This window comes from Spermophilus citellus (assembly GCF_964194105.1).
Source record: "Spermophilus citellus genome assembly, chromosome: 14".
Classification (NCBI taxonomy): domain Eukaryota; kingdom Metazoa; phylum Chordata; class Mammalia; order Rodentia; family Sciuridae; genus Spermophilus; species Spermophilus citellus.
In genome coordinates, this window is record NC_138194.1 from 29648003 (window position 1) to 29666349 (window position 18347).

At 36.5% G+C, this 18347-nt stretch overlaps 1 protein-coding gene across 8 annotated transcripts in view; it reads right to left on the minus strand.

Annotated features, from left to right (window-relative positions):
* The window catches only part of PLAG1 (PLAG1 zinc finger), a 45517-nt gene that overhangs the window by 12763 nt on the left and 14407 nt on the right, over positions 1-18347 (minus strand). For 3 of the 8 annotated variants that reach the window (XM_081265852.1, XM_081265848.1, XM_081265853.1), the window contains exons 2-3: positions 4237-4341; positions 2887-3005 (exon numbers count right to left, since the gene is read on the minus strand). The exons of 2 other annotated variants lie outside the window; for them this stretch is intronic. The gene's annotated coding sequence lies outside the window, so the exon portion shown is untranslated. The remainder of the gene's footprint in view (positions 1-2886; positions 3006-4236; positions 4342-18347) is intronic. 3 more of the 8 variants (XM_081265850.1, XM_081265854.1, XM_081265849.1) reach the window with 2 other exon arrangements.

The window sequence follows — 18347 nt, forward strand, 5'->3', positions numbered from 1 at the left end:
TTTGAAACAATATGAAAGAAACTGTTAGAAGGACAATTGAAGACAGTCAATTCTGAAGTAAAGACAAAAGCATACTTAGAACTTTAAAAAAAAATAAAAACAACCTCAATGATCCTGTACAATAATTTGTAGCATTCAATTTCCATAGGTTTGTAAAATCACTTATTACTGAAGAATAAAAAAATTATACTATTAGAAAAGCCCAGGAGAGAATGCACAATTGACCACAGGCAGCATGGGGCAGGGCTATGTCAGTTTTATTCACTGTTGTTTTCCACAAAAATGCAGTGAAATAACTGTTGAATGAATGAGAAAAATTAAAACCAGCAAAAACAATGACCTTTAGATTTGCTCAACTGCCACAGAAGACATAAGGTAGAACATGTGCGTTCAAGTCAAAGTTGGGTAGCATGGATATGCTTTGGTCTAACCAACCAAATAAACCAACAGAAAGGTATTGTCAAAACAGCAATTATTTAAAAAGTCTTAGATTAAAATAATAGCAATTATAATAACAAAAAGCTGTTTGAAATACTTATTTTGCTTCAGAAAACAAGCATGCTCTGGATGATTTTATTACTAAGGAATCAACTAGATGAGTAGATAACATTAATTGAGCCCCCATTCCTAGTACAAATTTCCTAATAAAGACTTGGTGGCTGTACTGGTGCCTGGAATAGAGCAGGGAAGATGATGTGACACTTGGATGGGGCTGCTGATCCCTACAGAGAATAGAAAAGAGCCAGAGTACTTGTGAAGCAGGAAACACAGCAAAAATGTGCATCTAACTCACCTGAGCTACAGTAGGTCCTCAAAGACCTCATTTTATAACCAGAATATGGAAAACTAAAGTATTTATTTTTCTATATTAGATATCATAGTTAGCCAAAATAAATAAAAAATAAGGATATCTTTTACAAATTAGTATATTTGATATTTTTCAACTTATTGTGAGCAACTCATTAAAATGTAATTCTAGACAATCTTTGGAATTTACAAAAGAAATTAACGTTACTGATATTTAGAAATATCTTACATTTAATATAAAAGTAATAACAACTAAAAAGTGGAGGAAAATTGCCAATCAATTTGTTTTTAAGAACTAATAGAAAATTATCAATGAATTTCAAAGCTGACATTCCCAAGTTCCAAGAAATCCCAACGTAACTTCTCTTATTTACCAAACAGGAGTTTCTGTTAAGGCCATGTGTTCTCTGGATACCCACAGAATGAATAGACAACTTGATGAAGGTTTAATAATGAAACAAATATTATGTTCCAATTCAGAAATATATTTCTTCCTTTTTAAAAAATTTTATGGAATAAAAATGCCATGTTGAATTAAAAAGGTTTTCTTCTTTCTTAAAAGCTCTCTCTGATCTGTAAGTCAGAAGCTAGCATTTCATTTTAACTATTGTGTGTGTGGTCCCTATGATTCTATGTTCTTATCAAAATAAAAAAAAATTAAAAACAGAGGGTAAATTGGGGTATTTTCATTTTCTTCTCATAGGGAAATTAGTTAGTATTTGCAAATGGAAGGAATTGTGCAAAAGGGAAGCAATGATGCCTAAGAGCAAAGAAGTGAAATTATAATAAAAATTGTTTAATCAATACTTTAAAGAATTTTCTGAGCTTGTAATAAAATTTATATAAAACATTTCCAGAATATTCATAATTCAGCTATTTCTATGATATAGGCAGCCCAAAGGTTGTGTACTGTAAGTTGTGATACACTTATTACCACTAACTTCCCTAAAGTTTCTGGAGGTACAACAAAAATATTTGACACCAATTATAAAAATGTTCACATTGAAGTACCCTAAAAAACCATTCTTATATGTTTAATTGCCTAATGCTGTTAAAATCATACATACAGGATAATGCAGATTTAATGTTTCTCAAGCACAAACACTGAATCTGTCTACAAATTCAAACGAAAAGGTAGAAATCAGATGCAATATAAGAAAAGTGCTAAGGAAAGAAAGTATTACTTAGTTACAAAAGCTCATGCGGAGAAATTAGTTTTAAGCCATCTCAAAACAATGCACATTTTAAATATGGGCTACTTAAGGAGACACATATGTTGTGTGATGTTATATGCTCATGTTCAAGTAGCACTAAAAATGTAATGAAAACAGAATCCATACCCAGGTAAGACTCTGCACTTGCCATCAACCTCTCCTAAATTGCACCATGTGGCTGTCCTGTTAAAATCACTTTTGGAAACAACCACTTTTATTTACCTCCACATAGCTGAAGGTAAACAGGCAAAACTGTCAAGTTAAGGATGGATGGCCACTACTTCCCTCAGACTCCAGAGGACCCTGGGGCTTCCCCTGGCATGCACAATTAAAGAGAGATTTGGTATTTATATTCCTTGATCAATTCCACTTGTATGAGAATGAACTTGAAAATCTTCCCTTTCAGAATTTTTTAATCCCAGTATGGATTGGAAGGCTCTTTTGAAATGACCCATCTCTCCTCTGATGACCATAAACTCATCTACCAAAAGGCTACTATTCATCTTTATAACCCCAGCACCTATCCAATGCCCTGGCATGTAAAAGACATTTGATAAATATTTGTTGAACAGAATTATAGTCCATTTCAGGGAATTTCAGGAATCAAAGCAAGCAGATAAAATGTGTTTCAGGGCTCCTGAAATCTCAAATAAGTTATAAAGCAAGCTCAGAAGACAAACCCAATAGAATTAAATGGTTAGTGTGCTCTGGAAATAGGGGTAAGAACTTAGTGGCACAAGAGAACCACCTGGCAGGCTGTACTGCTTCTGTGTTGGTGACAAGCATTCTCTGCTTCAGCAGGCCTTGAAAGCTAGGGGGACTCAGGCACATGCTACTCAGAGGCTAAATGGGCAAGGAGACAAACCTGGCCAGCACTTAGTGGACTTGCATTTTCAGAACATTTCTGCCTTCAAATATTCTGTTCCAATAATTCCTTAAGCATGATTGACCATGATTTACTGTTTGGAAATAGATAATGAAGTTCTATGGGAGGGAAAAAGGAACAAAAGTAAAATTGTAAATCTTTAGAGAGGATGTTCTTCTTGTGGAATTAAAATGTATGAAAGGGTGATATTAAAAATATCAGAGATAAAGTTTGACTGATTAGATACAGAAGAATCTAAACAGAAAACCCGCATAAATGGAGTTTAATCTCTGTAAAAGTAACTTTTTTCTCCTTTTTCTAGCTACTAAAAAATAGCTTCATGAAAAAGTTTAATAGCTATAATGAAGTACAAAAGTAAAGAAAATCTGTAATTCATAACACTAAAAAACCATTAACTTTTTTATTTAAAATATTTACAGTAAATTGATGGCTAAAAATTTATGCTAACTTGATTTTAATGCTTAATCTCCATAGAATGTTGTGCTTATTAAAAAATTTTAGCCAAATTAATTTATGCACATTTAATTTGATTGTGAATCTCTGTTTATATGTACTGTGAGGGCCTGCCTGGCTCTCAGCCCAAGTCTTCCTTTCCTCCCCATGGTGGGGTCCCCGTTTGCCATCAGCAGAGAGTTTAAGAGTTTGCGCTCATTCCCTGGTAGTTGGCACACCACTTTTGTTTTTACCTAGTCTCTCCATCCTCGGGGTCCTGGCTTCTAAACCCCCACCCTGTGTTTGAGGTACTGCTGACAGACTTACCTGGTGCCAAATCCACATATACCTGGATTCCCAAATATTTCTACACTTTCATTCTGTGCTATTGAGCCACATCTTTACAGGTTGGGAAATCTAGATGCTCATGTGTGTCCTCTTCCCAACAACCCTAGCCTTACTCAAGCATCTGCCCCATTGCAGGAAGCAGATCTAATCCCCTTCTCCACTAGACAACAGTTAATCATATCCTCCCCAGCAGACAGACATCTAGTGACAGCACGGGATACTCTGCCACTCTAAGCAAGATTCAGAGAAGGAAGACTCAATTAAGAGTTCATCTGGGGACTTTCTGGGGAAGATGAACAAACAAGCTTTTACAGCAGCTACATATTTTGTGCAGAGTGAAGAAGACTGCTCACTGCCTTCCATTAGACTGCAACTACTACTGAAGTTGTGCTGATCACAATATACACTGGTGGATCCTAAAATTGTAAGTGGCATGCTTATTATGTGGCATGCTTTTCAAAGTTTTTAATATTATATCTTACATTATTTAGAAACTGAAATAACTGATCACTTTGAAAGTCATGCCATATAATGATAAAAGCCACCTACCTGAGGCCCTGCTCCAAATTCTAGCAAGGCAATCTTACTAATAGACCGTCACAGAATGAAGCATTCTGGGTGCCAAATACCGCCAAGGCAGCACCAAGAGGCAACCTAAAAAGAAAAGAAGAGTTAGTTTGAAATTCCAAAATTCAGGCCCAATCTGGTTAATGGCATATGAACAAACTTGTTTGTATACATTATCACTTATTCTTTGTCCTTTATAAGAAAAAAAAAAAACCCACAAAAACAAAACAAAAACCTTTCTTAAATTCTGTTAGAAATAAATGTGAAACAAGCAAAACATTTATAGTACACTGAAAAATGAAAAGCAGACAATTACTATCTCTCTGTTATATATTTATATCTATATCTCGGAATCACAATTATTTTACATTACTCATATTTTTATTCAGTGCAATATTATTCCAAGTTAACTATCATTTCTCAAGTCAGTTGCTTATTTTCTTTTTATTCTAAATATATCCAGTATCTTCTCTGGGAGAGTTTTCAGAACAATTTTTAGAAAAATCTGTGGTGTCTATCTGAGCAAGGGCCACGGAAAAATCCTGCTCCACCAGTGCTTTCCTTGATTTCTCTGTTCACGCAGAAAGATACAAACAACTGAGTATCCAAAAGTAGAAGCAGAATAAAGAACTGGGGAAAATTTCTAAGATCCTGAGTTTGTCTTTATGATGTGAATATTACATTTCCAAGTGAATTCCCAGGGGCAAGTCCATCTACAATAATACAAAGAAAAAAATGTTTTCTCAAGTAACCTGTATTTTGGGTTACCTTCTATGTCCTTCTATTGGTGCATATTATGAAGACCAACCTTTAGGAGCTGAAAAGGCAGAAAACCAAGGCAAAAAAGGATGCCAGATGTTCTCTGCAGAACTGAGTCATGTCCCTAAGCTAGAGCTGATGCTCAATTATACACAGTACCACTATTAAAATTAATAAGGGGGTGCTGGGGCTGTGACTCAGTGGTAGCACACTTGCCTGGCATGTGTGAGGCACTGGGTTTGAATCTCAGCACCCCATATAAATAAAAATAAAGGTCTATCAACAAATAAAAAAATGTTTAAAAAAGATTAATAAGGGACACTGATGTAATAAGTATTACCAACACCTAGCACTTACATTACAGATCTTATCACTATGGCTACTGACAGACACAATTCCAATTCTCTCAGAGTGGGAAATCTAGCTGTAGCTGCAAAGTATGCATTTTTGGTCAAGTTAAGAAATACATCTATTAAAACAAATGGTATTGGTGATGACTAGTGTGGTATATCAACAGATAAAAACAATATTATATGGCCTGATCAAGTACCATAGAAAGTTAGAAAAAGAAAAGAATTTTATGAGTTTTGGATGATTTTTGCATTGAAGAACGTACAATTAAGAAGATGCTTCCGCCAATTTGGAAAGCAGTATGGAGATTCCTTGGGAAACTGGGAATGGAACCACCATTTGACCCAGCTATTCCTCTTCTTGGACTACACCCAAAGGACCTAAAAACAGCATACTAGAGGGACACAGCCACATCAGTGTTTATAGCAGCTCAATTCACAATAGCTAAACTTTGGACCAACCTAGATGTCCTTCAGTGGATGAATGGATAAAAAAAAAATGTGGCATTTATACACAATGGAATATTACTCAGCACTAAAAATGAATAAGATTATGACATTTGCAGGGAAATGGATGGCATTAGAGAAGATTATGCTAAGTGAAGTTAGCCAATCCCAAAAAAACAAATGCCGAATGTTTTCTCTGATATAAGGGGGGTGACTCAAAGTGGGGTAGGGAGGAAGAGCATAGGAGGAAGATTACCTCTAGATAGGGAGTAGGGATGGGAGGGAAAAGGAGGGAGAAGGGGAATAGCAAGGATGGTGGAAGGACGCAGTCATCATTATAGAAAATACATGTATGAAGATGTGAATTTGGTGTCAACATACCTTATATATAAACAGAGATATGATAAATTGTGCTATAAAGCTGTATTAAGAATTGTAATGCAAAAAAGTAAGGGAGCTCATGTATAATGGCATAATTTGGCGTGAACATACTTTATATACAGAGTTACGAAAAATTGTGCTGTGAATGGATAATTATGAATGTAATGCATTCCACTATTGTCATATATGTAAGAAATAAAAAATAATAATAAAAAAAGAAAACACTTCCCCAGTTGGGCGCAGTGGTGCATACCTGTAATCCCAGAGACTCAGGAAGCTGAGGCAGGAGGATCAAAAGTTCCAGGCCAGCCTCAGCAATTTTGAGATGCCCTAAGCAATTTAGTGAGACCCTGTCTCAAAATAAAAAATAAAAAAAGGACTAAGCATACAGTTCAGTGGTAAATCACCCCTAGGTGAAATCCCCAGCACAACTCCTACCCCCAAAAGAAGAAAAAACAGGGAAAGAAAAATTGTGTGTGTGTCTGGGGCGGGGGGTGGCTAATAGCCAGAAGAACTCAAGGGTTAGAACTGCAGATTATGGTAGACCCTAAGATGACTGTCTGGCTGCAGTGCAGTTCAGTGTAGTTTATAGATTTTTATAAGGATTCAAATGAGTGAAGCCCTGAAACCCCAATGGTTTGGGCATCTTCCACTTGTGTACTCAGGGTAAGAAGTAGGCAGTTATAAAACATTACCTTGATAATTCATTTCTAAAAATTAAAGCAAAAAATGAGAATAAATTTAAAACAAAGATGTTCAAATTTTAAGAATAAAATTGGTAATAACTAATAAAAGGGGTAAAATATATCTATATGATAGAAGAACTATGTAGCTATTAAATATCATGCAGTTTAAGATTATTTAATTACACAGAAAAGAGCAGTTAATGAATATTGAATAGTATTTAATATGGGAAAACATATAATGTTAAAATTAAAAAAAAAAGTAGGACACAGCATTAAGCACATACACTGCAATCCTAATTTTGTGACATATGCTAGCCCTCTTCCCATTGTAATTACCTTTAAATGTACACAGGCAAGTTATAAATATAACATAGGCAAGAGATAAGCTTTATACTTTTCTGTATTATATAAATGCCTTACTTTTATAACTAAAAAATTATTTTACCAAAAAATGTTTTTAACAAATGTTGCTGGAAAAGTTTGATGTATACATACCAAGAAATGGACCTGGAGCCACATCTCACACCACATACAAAGCTTAAGTCTACATCAGCACAGACTTAAGTAAAAAACCCAAACTATAAACTTTCTAGAAGAAAACACTGGAAAAATCTCTGGGATAGTCAGTCAAAAATTCTTTGGTTACAACACCAAAAGCACAACCCTTAAGTTAAAAATTAATAAACTGGATTTCACCAAAATTTAAAACTACTCTTCAAAAGACCCTGTTAAGAGAATAAAAAGACAAACCACTAAGACTACAACAAAACCTTTACAAAGTGTATATCTGATGAATAACCTGCATCTAGAATATATAAAGAACATTCAAAACTTAACAGTAAGAAAACAACTCCACTTAAAAATGAGTCAATGATTTGAATAGACATTTTACCCATGAATACATATGGATGACAAAAAGCATATGAAAAGATGTGTATCATCATTGGTCATTTGGGAAATGCAAATTAATATCACAATAAAATCTTTTTGTGGTTCAGCATGATTTAGTTTTTAAGCCATCATGTGCCTACCTCAAATCTTGTTACACTGCTGGCTGGCACATTATACATCAGATTTAAACAAACAAAAACTTATAAAACTCACAATGAGACAATGCTATCCACTCACTCAAATGACCAAAATTTAAAAGACTGAACATCTGACCATATCAAGTCCTGTTGAAGATGTGAAGCAAGTAGAATTCTTATCCATCACTGATGATAGGGTAACAACGGTATTATTCCATTGGAAAACAGTTTGGTGGTTTTTACAAAAGTTAAACATGGGCCTATCATATAACAGTCATTTCATATCTGTGTATTTACTCAAGAGACATAAAAACACACATCTTCACAAAGACTTGTATATGCATAGTCACAGTTTTGTTTACAAAAGTCAAAACTAGATATGACCCAAATGTTCATAAATTTGTGAATGGATAAACAAGTTGTAGTAAATTCAAGTAATGGGCTACTAAATGGGCAATAAAAAGGAAGGAACAATTGATACATGCACTAACATGGATAAACCTCAAAATAATTATGCTTAATGAAATAATCCAGGTGAGAAAAGAATATATAATGTGTAATTCCATTTATATGAATGTGTAGGAAGTGCAAAACATATGATAGTGACAGGAAGTAAATCTGTGGTTATCTGGAGACAGGAGGTAAGATAAGAGCTAGGACAGGGAAGGACCATTTAAAAACAGGCATGAGTAAACTCTTGGGAATGATGGATATGCTCACTATGTTGACTGTGGTGATGGTTTCAGGGATGTATATGTATGGTCCAAGTAGATTCAGTGTCCATATCACACAAGTACAATTTATAAAATATCAATTATATCTCAGTAAAGCTATGGAAAACAAAAAATGGCAAGGCTTTCATATTGGAAAAACAAAATTAACAAGGATAAGAAAAACTTTCACAGGAATTTACTGAAATATGAAAAGAAAACTTTCTGTAAACTATTAAACTAAAATCCTTTATAAGGACAATGACTGGAAAAGACCAAAATCTCTCCTCCCCATTCAAAGGTGGTTGGGGGTTAGGATGTGAGGAATAGAGGCTTAAATATGAGTAACCTTCAATCCTTACTAGGAAGGATATATATCTAGGCAGTTTTTAGGGCCACATTCTCAGCTGTTGAACTTGGAGGAAGCCAGTGCAGTTCACCTGTTGCTTACGAACTGGCATATCACACTACATGATTTAAAGGCTCCAGGAATACACTCTAACTGGAACTGAGATCTACAGATAAATAGTTCTGGGATAAGTTTCATTTATCAAATACCAAAGGAACTACCAACTGAAATGTCTGCATTCAACCTTCATAGAGCACCTTTAAATATAGAAGGTCTTTTACTTAACAATGGTTCAATTTATGATTTCTTGACTTTGCAACATTGTGAAAACAACCCACTCGGCTCTTCTAATTTTACTTTCTGTGCAGTATTCAACAAATTATATGAAATATTCAGTGTTTTAATATAAAATTGATTTTGTGTTAAGAGATTTCTAACTGCAGGCTAATGCAAGTACTCTGAGCACATTTAAAGTAGGACAGGTTAAGCTAAGGTGTTCCAAAGGTTAGGTGTATTAAATTTTCAACTTACACTATCTTTAACTTACGATGGGTTTATTGGAATGTAACTCCAATGTAAGTTGAGAAGCATCTCCATATTCATTAGCAGTAGCTTAGAAAACAAGAAGCACCATGCTAATTAGGAGGCTTGCATCTGATTAATAAAATAAGAAAGTTAACTCTAGAACCTAGATAAAAGAATAAGTGCTGGTTAAGCATGAGCAGGTATTCCAGGTAGGGGAGTCTAACTATATGATGGGCCTGGGTAGCTTTAGGAGATTCACTATTTGGGGAGCAAATTTTAAGAGACACAGACTGGAGATGGGTGAAGGAATCATGTTACTAGGGGCTGAAACTTCTAAAATTATTCTAATAATTTATAAATTGTCCTGAAGGTAGGTGCATGTACAACTTGCTCTTCCTACTCCCATACTACTGTCCCTTTTTTCAGATTATTTATAACATATCCAATCTTTGTGTGCCTCTGCTGTTTTCTGAAACAGAATTAGTGGTGATCTTTCAAATTCTATTTAGGTTATTACTTTTTAAAAAGAAATTGTGAGCTTCTAAATTATACACTCACTTAGACCTATGCAGAATTTGCTGATAGATAATTAACAAAAAGGGGTTCAAACCATCAGTATGAATTGTTGGGTTCCTCTCTCTTGAAGCATCAGCCCACCCTTCTCCACTGCCTGATAATTTCTCGGTTTGCCTCCAACTCTGGGCCCTTTCCCTGCTGTGACCACGGACATGTTACAGAGAGATCTTTTCATAATCTCAGGCAGTACAGTTTTAGAAGTCATCTTTAAACGACTCCTTTAAAACTTACTGGAAGAAGGTCTCAAAACATCTTTGCCCAGATGCAGAGCAAAAGCAGTGAGTGAAAAGGAACAGTAGTGGAGAGGCAGGCTGGCCTTTGAGACTCAGAACTGGATCTGACTCCTGTCTGACCCTCACAATCAGTTTAACTCTGGACAATTTACCAAAACTCTCTCCAGCATTTTCCTCTGAAGGAGGGGAATACTTACCTTGTAGTACCATGAGAACCAAGTGAGGTAGGTAAACAAAGTGATGTATTATAAAATCTCTAGTATGGTTTTGAAGGCTCTAAAAATGCAAAACTTTTATGTTCACTGTTACTCAGAAATAAGTGCTGCTCCAAAATGCCCTAATGTGGACTTGAAAAAATAAGAAGCAGTTCCCCCCACCCCTGGCATGGGCTCTTACATGGAATCTTAGTCAAGGGAAAGACAAACCAGAACACCCCACATTAAAAGTGATTATGTGGTGAAGTGCATACTTTTGATCTTCTCTGTAACATAGGCATGGAATATCTCAAGTTCTATGATAGTCATGGTCATAGACCAAAATCACAGCTTAAATAAAACCAATTCACACGCGCAGCTGGCAGTCATTTTTTGAGTTAAACTGAATGGTAATTGAGGTAATATGTGATAAGTCCATCAAAAGATGGACAAACCCTTTATTTTTGAGCTTAACTGTGGTTGGTAAAAGATTATAACACACTTATAACTGTGAAAATATAATTACAAAAAAAATCAAGAAAAAACTATATATATATATATATATATATATATATATATATATATATCTAGTAACCAAAATTCCACACTTTGAATTCTGCAACATGAGAATTTCTCTTTTGCATAACCTCTCAAATTAATTCCCAGCTTCAGCCTTCTGAAACTGAAGCAAGGGTTGGCAAGAGGATATGGAAGAGAATCCCATCATGTACAGACAAGATGGTGGAGGGATTAGGCATGGATGGAAGGCACAGGGAAGAGACCAGGTTCAAAACTTGAAAAAATATTAAAATGAATATTCAGCTAAGACTCCTATCACAAAGAAGGCTGTTCTGCTAGGCAGTAAGTTCTCATAGTTTTAATACAAGGTAGGATACTTGATGTTTCTATATTGTTATGCTTCTTTTATTTTTATACTCTTGTTTATTCCTTGCAGAAGAAATGTTTTGAAGGCAGATGTAATTTTAACTGAGTAAATTTACATTAGATTCACCTTGTCAAATATTTAGCACCAACACAGTGAATGTCAAATTTATCCAGAGGTACCTGTCACAATGTTGGACTTGCTTTATCTGCTTTAATCAATTTTACTGGCATTAATTATAAAGGAATGAATGATAGATGTACCTTCCCATGTATTTACCTGTGCAATACTGGACATAATTTTTGACATTCTGAACCTCACTGTCTTTAAAAGATCCTGAAAAGAGAACAATCAATACTTGATTAACTGGATAAATGGGAAACAGGATAGAAGACCAGATAAACATGACTAAAACAAAATTAGTCACTGATATATGCTGACTAGTTGAGTTTTTTTTTTTTTTTGCTTACTGAACTGAAACTCATTTGGATAATATAAAACTATAAATTGATCTCTGCTGGGGAAGAAGGAAAAGATGACTTCAGAAGTAACAATAGCACAGAAACTCTTGGTTCTATCTGTAGTATCATCAGTTGGTTGCTGGTGAAGGCTGCAGAATATTAGTCCATCAGAGCAGGATCTTGCCTTTTATTGCCCATTTCTGTATGCCTAATACCTAGAGCGTGGAAGCTCACAGATACTCAAATATTTTTTGCATAAATAGAAGGAAAAAAAGAAGAATGGGGATTTCCATACTGCTGGTCAATTGGATCCATGGAAGAAAAAAGTTCCTTGACTGACAGAATGCTTTAAGTTTGAAAATTCTCTTGGATTTTCCTTGAGTATCCAGCTATCAAGATCACATTGTTTTCTTTCTTGGTTTGGCCCATTCTCAACAGATACCAGCACGCTGCAATCACTGTGCCATCTTGTGGTCGGATCTAGAAAGTTCGTCTTCCTCAACAGACCACACAGTCCCTCTACCTGTACAGAGAGGTGTCAGGAATGAGCTATAAGAGCAGACTTACCGGTTAAAAAAAAAAAAAAAAAAAAAAAAAAACAAAAAAAACAAAAAAAACAAAAAACTCTATCATTTAATTTAACTATCAAGATATAATGCAGAACACAAAGATTAATTGGTCAGCAGTTCTACAAAAAGGAGCTTAGAGTCTCTTAGGGGAAGTATCCCCCAAAGGTGTTTATAATTGATAATTATTGATAACATAAAATAGAAAGGTAGAAAATGCCAGAGAATAAATATAGATTATGTACAATGAAAATATACAGAAACAAAAGATTCTTCCAAGCTTTGGAGGAGGGAGTTTGAAAAGGAAGAACCAAATGAACTGAGTAGGAGGTAGGATGTGGACCTGTGCTCGTGAGGTTGAGAGGTAGGCAGTGCATCCCAGAGAGGGGGAGAAGCAGAGCAGGACAGGGCCTGGGGAATATGTAGACTAGGGTAGAAATGGTTAGGCCTCCCTTGATTGGAGCCATGGTATCTTATAAAAGGAGCGGGCATGAGGCTGTAAGAAAAGCCTAGCTGGGAGCAACAGCTATGATAGGGCCACTGGCTTCAACAGTAGAAGGGATAGGTTAAGCTCTGCTGTGTTTATGAAATCAATCTGGTCTCGGGATTATAGGGTCACATGGACTAGCTCTGTGGTCTTGGGAAAATAACTTACTCTTTTTTAACACTTCAGTTTCCTTAGTTGAAAAGTGGGGTAATCAAACCCTATTGAGCTGTATGCAATTATTAAATCATGTATAAAGCATGTATTACAGTGAGCTGCATTCAGTAAGAATTTTACTAATGATAAGTAACAGCCTTATGATATAGATCTTGAATAGAATCTTACTTAACTCTCCAGTGAAGGTTTTAAAGATCAGTTAAACACTGGAGGTGAAGGGAGTCTGTGGTAGAGATGCAGAACACCACAGGAGAATGGGGAAGGAGCCAGGAGAGGAGGAAAGGAGAAACTCTACCACTCAGAATGGATGGAAGACGGAGCCTAACAGAAAGGTGGAAAGTCCATTGAGCAGGAGGAAAACCAGAGAAGGTGTCCTCCCACAGAAGCAAAGAGAAGAGAATGTTTCAAGGGAGCAGCAGTCAAGATAGACAGACCCTGCTTCCTTTTGATTTAGTTACACATAAGCTTTCGATAATCTTGGAAAGAACTGTTTCAGGGGAACCAGATTGGAGCCCTGACGTTGAAGGCATACCACCAGTGAAATCTGATGCACTAAGCATTCCTCACTCTTGGGAGAGCAAGATGTAGAAAGAACAGAGCTGTCGCTATTTTTTGTTCTTTAAAAGATGGCGGAACTTTGACATGTTTAAATGTTAACAGGAAGGATCAGGTGGAGATAGAAAGGCAAAGAAAAGGATTCACATTACCTAACAATTTACTTTAAAAAAAAAAAGGATTCAAATTAGCACCTCAACTCTCTGAGGGATGCCACTGAGACATCCAAAGTATTAGGACCATTCAGAAACCAATCAGAACACAAGGAGAGAGGAGTTGTGTGAAGATGCTGAAGCAAAAACTGGGCCTAGCACAGAGGAAGACTCAGTAATCAATTCACTTCAAAGAGGAAAAGACACCTAAGTACAGTTCAAGGATAAACAGGTGGTGATCCAGTGGACAAACAGGTAGCATTCCAATAGAGGCAAGGGCAGGCATGTATAGCCTACTAAGGAGCTGGAGGACCTCAGGAATGTAGTACTGTCGGGGGAAGGGAAGGCAAGCTTAAGAGACAGAATTGTAGAGCATAAAGGGTCAAACCTTGACAGGCCCTGGATGCACGTTACTTTCTAGGAGTGTGCCAGAACTAATGCTGATACATGGTACTTCACCCAGTAATGCTTGAACAATGGTTTCCAGTCATCTGGTGGTCCCAGCAAAGAAAAGGTCAGGGGAAAGAATTCTTCTGGGATGGGGAATAGAAAGGCAGGAATACAGAGTGGTTGATGGAGCAGACTGTCCTAGAGCACCAGCCGGAGCCAGCTTGATGGCAGGGAGCAAGTGAGACCAGAGGGAACCCACAGAGCAAGAGAAAAGGAGGAATAAATTCTGGTGAGAGAGATGCAGGAATCGGCAGGAGCAAAGGTAAATAATATGAAGCTGTGGTCAGCAAGGACCATTTGAGGATTCAAATTCAGAGGGGTGAAGCAGGGCTAAGCAATGATGGTACACTGTGAAGTATTATGTGAATGCAAGGAATTTTTAGTATGTACTTTATTTCAGAGCATCTTGATTGACTTCTGAATGGTCCTAATACTTTGGATGTCTCAACTAACATCTTTCCAATAGTTTAGGTGCTAACTGAATCCTTATTTTTTTTAAAAAAATATCTTTATTTTTGTGTGGTGCTGAGGATCGAACCCAGTGCCTCACACGTTTGGCAAGTGCTCTACCACTGAGCTACAACCCCAACTCAGATTATCATTTTTTTAAAGTAAATTGTTGGGCAATGTGAATAATTCCTCCCTTAATTTATCCACTTTGCATATTCTGCATAATTCAGTTGGCAGGTGTCCCCACCCCCAACATAAACTTGTAGTATTAATACACAATAGCAATATCAGTGATCTAAAACATAGTGGGGCTAACAAATAGAAGAAACATAGGCTCTGAACAGCCAAAGTAGATCTTACAAATCCACATACATTGTGTGTTTATTACTGAGGCACAAACCATGAGCTATTAGCACCAGTCCTTCCAGCAAAATAGTTAAGTTCTATTATTGAAATTTTTTGTACAGGGAAGACTAGCAACTCCAGAACAAAGGCAATTGTAATGATGGAAGCAAGAGATGACTACTAAGAAGGCAAAACTAAAAAGATAAAAATATGTAAAAGAAATAAAAAAGTATAGACACTGGCAATATTTAAGCGATTGTGGCCCACATTGGGGAAGGTTAAGAAATGGGCACACTCCTACGTACTACCAGTGACCAGAAGTCTTTTCTAGAGTCATATTAGCCATACAATTGGCATGCCAAAGAAGAACTGGGCATTTATCTTTATGTCCACTCCATTTTATACCTAAGAATTTAACATAAGAAAACAATCTGAGATGCACATAAAGATTTATACACAAGGTGCTTATCACTGCATTGTTTAAAGATTGGAAACTAATGACATGGCTAATGACTGGGAGAAAACTATATAATCTGATGCTTATTCACAAAACAATCTAGCTTGTGAGAAATCCACACAAATAACACATAAGTACATGGGGAAATAACCTTTATATGATGCTAGGTTTTAACAAATAGAATACAAAAGAAAGAAAACCCCAGTTTTTAAAAAAATATTTTTTAGTTGTTAATGGACCTTTATTTTTTTATATGCTGTGCTGACAATCAAACCCAGTGCCTCATACATGGTAGGCAAGCCCTCTACTACTGAGCCAACACCCCAGCCCCTCCCATTCAGTTTTAAAGAAAAAAAAAAGGAAATATCTGTTAGTAATCAATGTGTGTTTTCTGAGGGGAACCCAAATACTACCTCAGGAATAAGATTCCATTTAGGTATTTTTGCTATTATATGCTATGCTATCCTGATTGGTATTTACTTCTTTGACATTCAATTTTTTTAACTCTGCATTCTGGAAGAATATATTTGGAAGCAAAAAAGTAGAGCAAACTTATAGAACAAACAGGGGTTATTGGAACACGTCAAAAGTACAACAGAGATATAATAAGCAGAATCCAAACTTATAGCAACTGCTATAGGATAAAAATAAGAACAAAACAAAACAAGCATTTCTTTGACTTTTTCTTTTTTTCTCAGCAGTATTAGGGATAGAACCCAGGGGCCTCACAAATGCTAAGTAAGTACTCTACCACTCATCCAAATGGCCAGCCCTTCAACAAAGAAAAGCAAAATCTGTGGGCTAAAAATCAACTAAATCTATCTATGGACCTTAAGGGATCTGAACCATACTGTTATGGTTCCTATGTGCTGTCCCCCAAAAGCTCACGTGTGAGACAATACAAGAAGGTTTAGAGGAGAAATGATTGGGTCATAGCCTTAACCTAACCAGTGAATTGATCCCTGATGGGATTTACAGAGTAGTAAATGGAGACAGGATGGGGTGTGACTAGAGGAAGTGGTTCTTTGAGGGCATGGCTATGGGGTATATATTTTTGTATCTGGAGAATGGATTCTCTCTCTGCCTCCTGATCACCATGTGAACTACTTCCCTCTGCCACACTCCTCCACCATGATGTCCTGCCTCACCTCAAACCCTGAGGAATAGAGCCTGCCTTCTATGGACTAAGACCTCTGAAACAATGAGCCCTCAAATAAAATTTTCCTCCTTTAAAATTGTTCTGGTCAGATGTTTTAGTGACAGCAGCAAAAAAGCAGACTAAAATACATGAAAATTGGTAAAAACAACAACAACAACAACAACAACAACAACAACAAAAACACAAAAAACTTTTTGAAAGACACCATGGAGATGTGAACACTAAGTAGATACCTGATGATATTAAGGACTATTTTTTTGGGATGTAAAACCTGTGTTGTGATTTTACCTTTAAAAAGTGTTTTCACATTTTGGAAATACCAAAACCTATATACAGATGATAGAACAACTTTACATCAAAATAGTCCACAGGCCAAGCACAGTGGCCAATTCCTATAATCCCATCAACTCTGAAGATTGAGGCAGGAGGATCACAAAGTCAAGGCCAGCCTTGGCAATTTAGCAAGCGTCTGTTTCAAATTAAAAAATAAAAAGGTCTGGAGAGCTAGCTCAGTGGTAGAGTGTTCCTGGGATGAAACTCCAGTACCACAAAAAATAAAAAAAGTAAAAATAAATAAATAAATAAATAAAAATAGTAATAAATTTAAAAGTTCATAGGAGAGGGCATACACATGGGTAGGGCATGGTCAAAACAAGTTTCTAAGGTGATGAATATCAAAATTGGGTCTGGTATGAGGACTCACTCTCCTGCTGTCCCTACTTTTGTATATCTTTAAAATATTATATAAAAAAGTTAAAATTATCTCTAATGGCAGCACGCCATTGTAAGATAAACCTAGTAAGTAGAAATGTGTTACAAACTCAGAAGGATCTTGATAAAAGCTGGCTGACAGTGACATAGACAGAAATGATTTACATATAGGATATGGCACAACTTCTGGAAACTAAGAAATATACACGATTATTTTTTAAACTTTAACCTTGACATAAAGGTCACAGGCAAGTAAGCAATATTCCACTCTACTGAAATGAAACATTGATTTCTTTGAGTTCCAGACTGATGTCCAAGAATCACAATAACAAGTAATTAGTAGTCATGGCCTTTCAATATATAAAGGAGCTGTCCTAGACTGCAGGATGACTTGAGTAGGCAATGGGTACACTATAGAGGAGGGACCTGAATCTTGTAGCAGGAAGATTAAAAACCAGAGAAAGCATCTGCTGAACTTGGCAGTGGTATTGGGTACATGCATGTGTGCACCGACACGTGTGTGTGCATGTGTTATCAAGAGGCCTCTACCAAATGGGATCCTGGCCAAAACTGCTGCAGTGGAGTGGTGATGTGGAAATCTGAATTCGTGTGGTTTGGCAAAGGAGGCCAGGATGTGATGGCCTATAGGAGAAATGCCAGATAGAGATGGCTAAGCAAAGGCTGTGAACCATCATGGTCTGAGAATCCTGAACACTGTCACTGGCTGAAGAGAGGAGGCCCATGGGGCCAAATACAATCCCATATTCAATGGGATAGGGAAAGAGATGATGATCCTTGGAAAGGTGAGAAGAGCTTCTCTACAGCCAAGACGGAGAGTGGCTAGAGTACAAATGAAGTTCAACCACAGTACATGTCTTAGGATTTTAGGGAGCTGATAGAAGGATTTAATGGCATCACTATGTGGAGGTGCCCTGAACAGTAAGCATGGAACAAGCACTTCATCAGTCAGGTAACACTACTGTTCCAGAGAAGGGAGGTTACTGC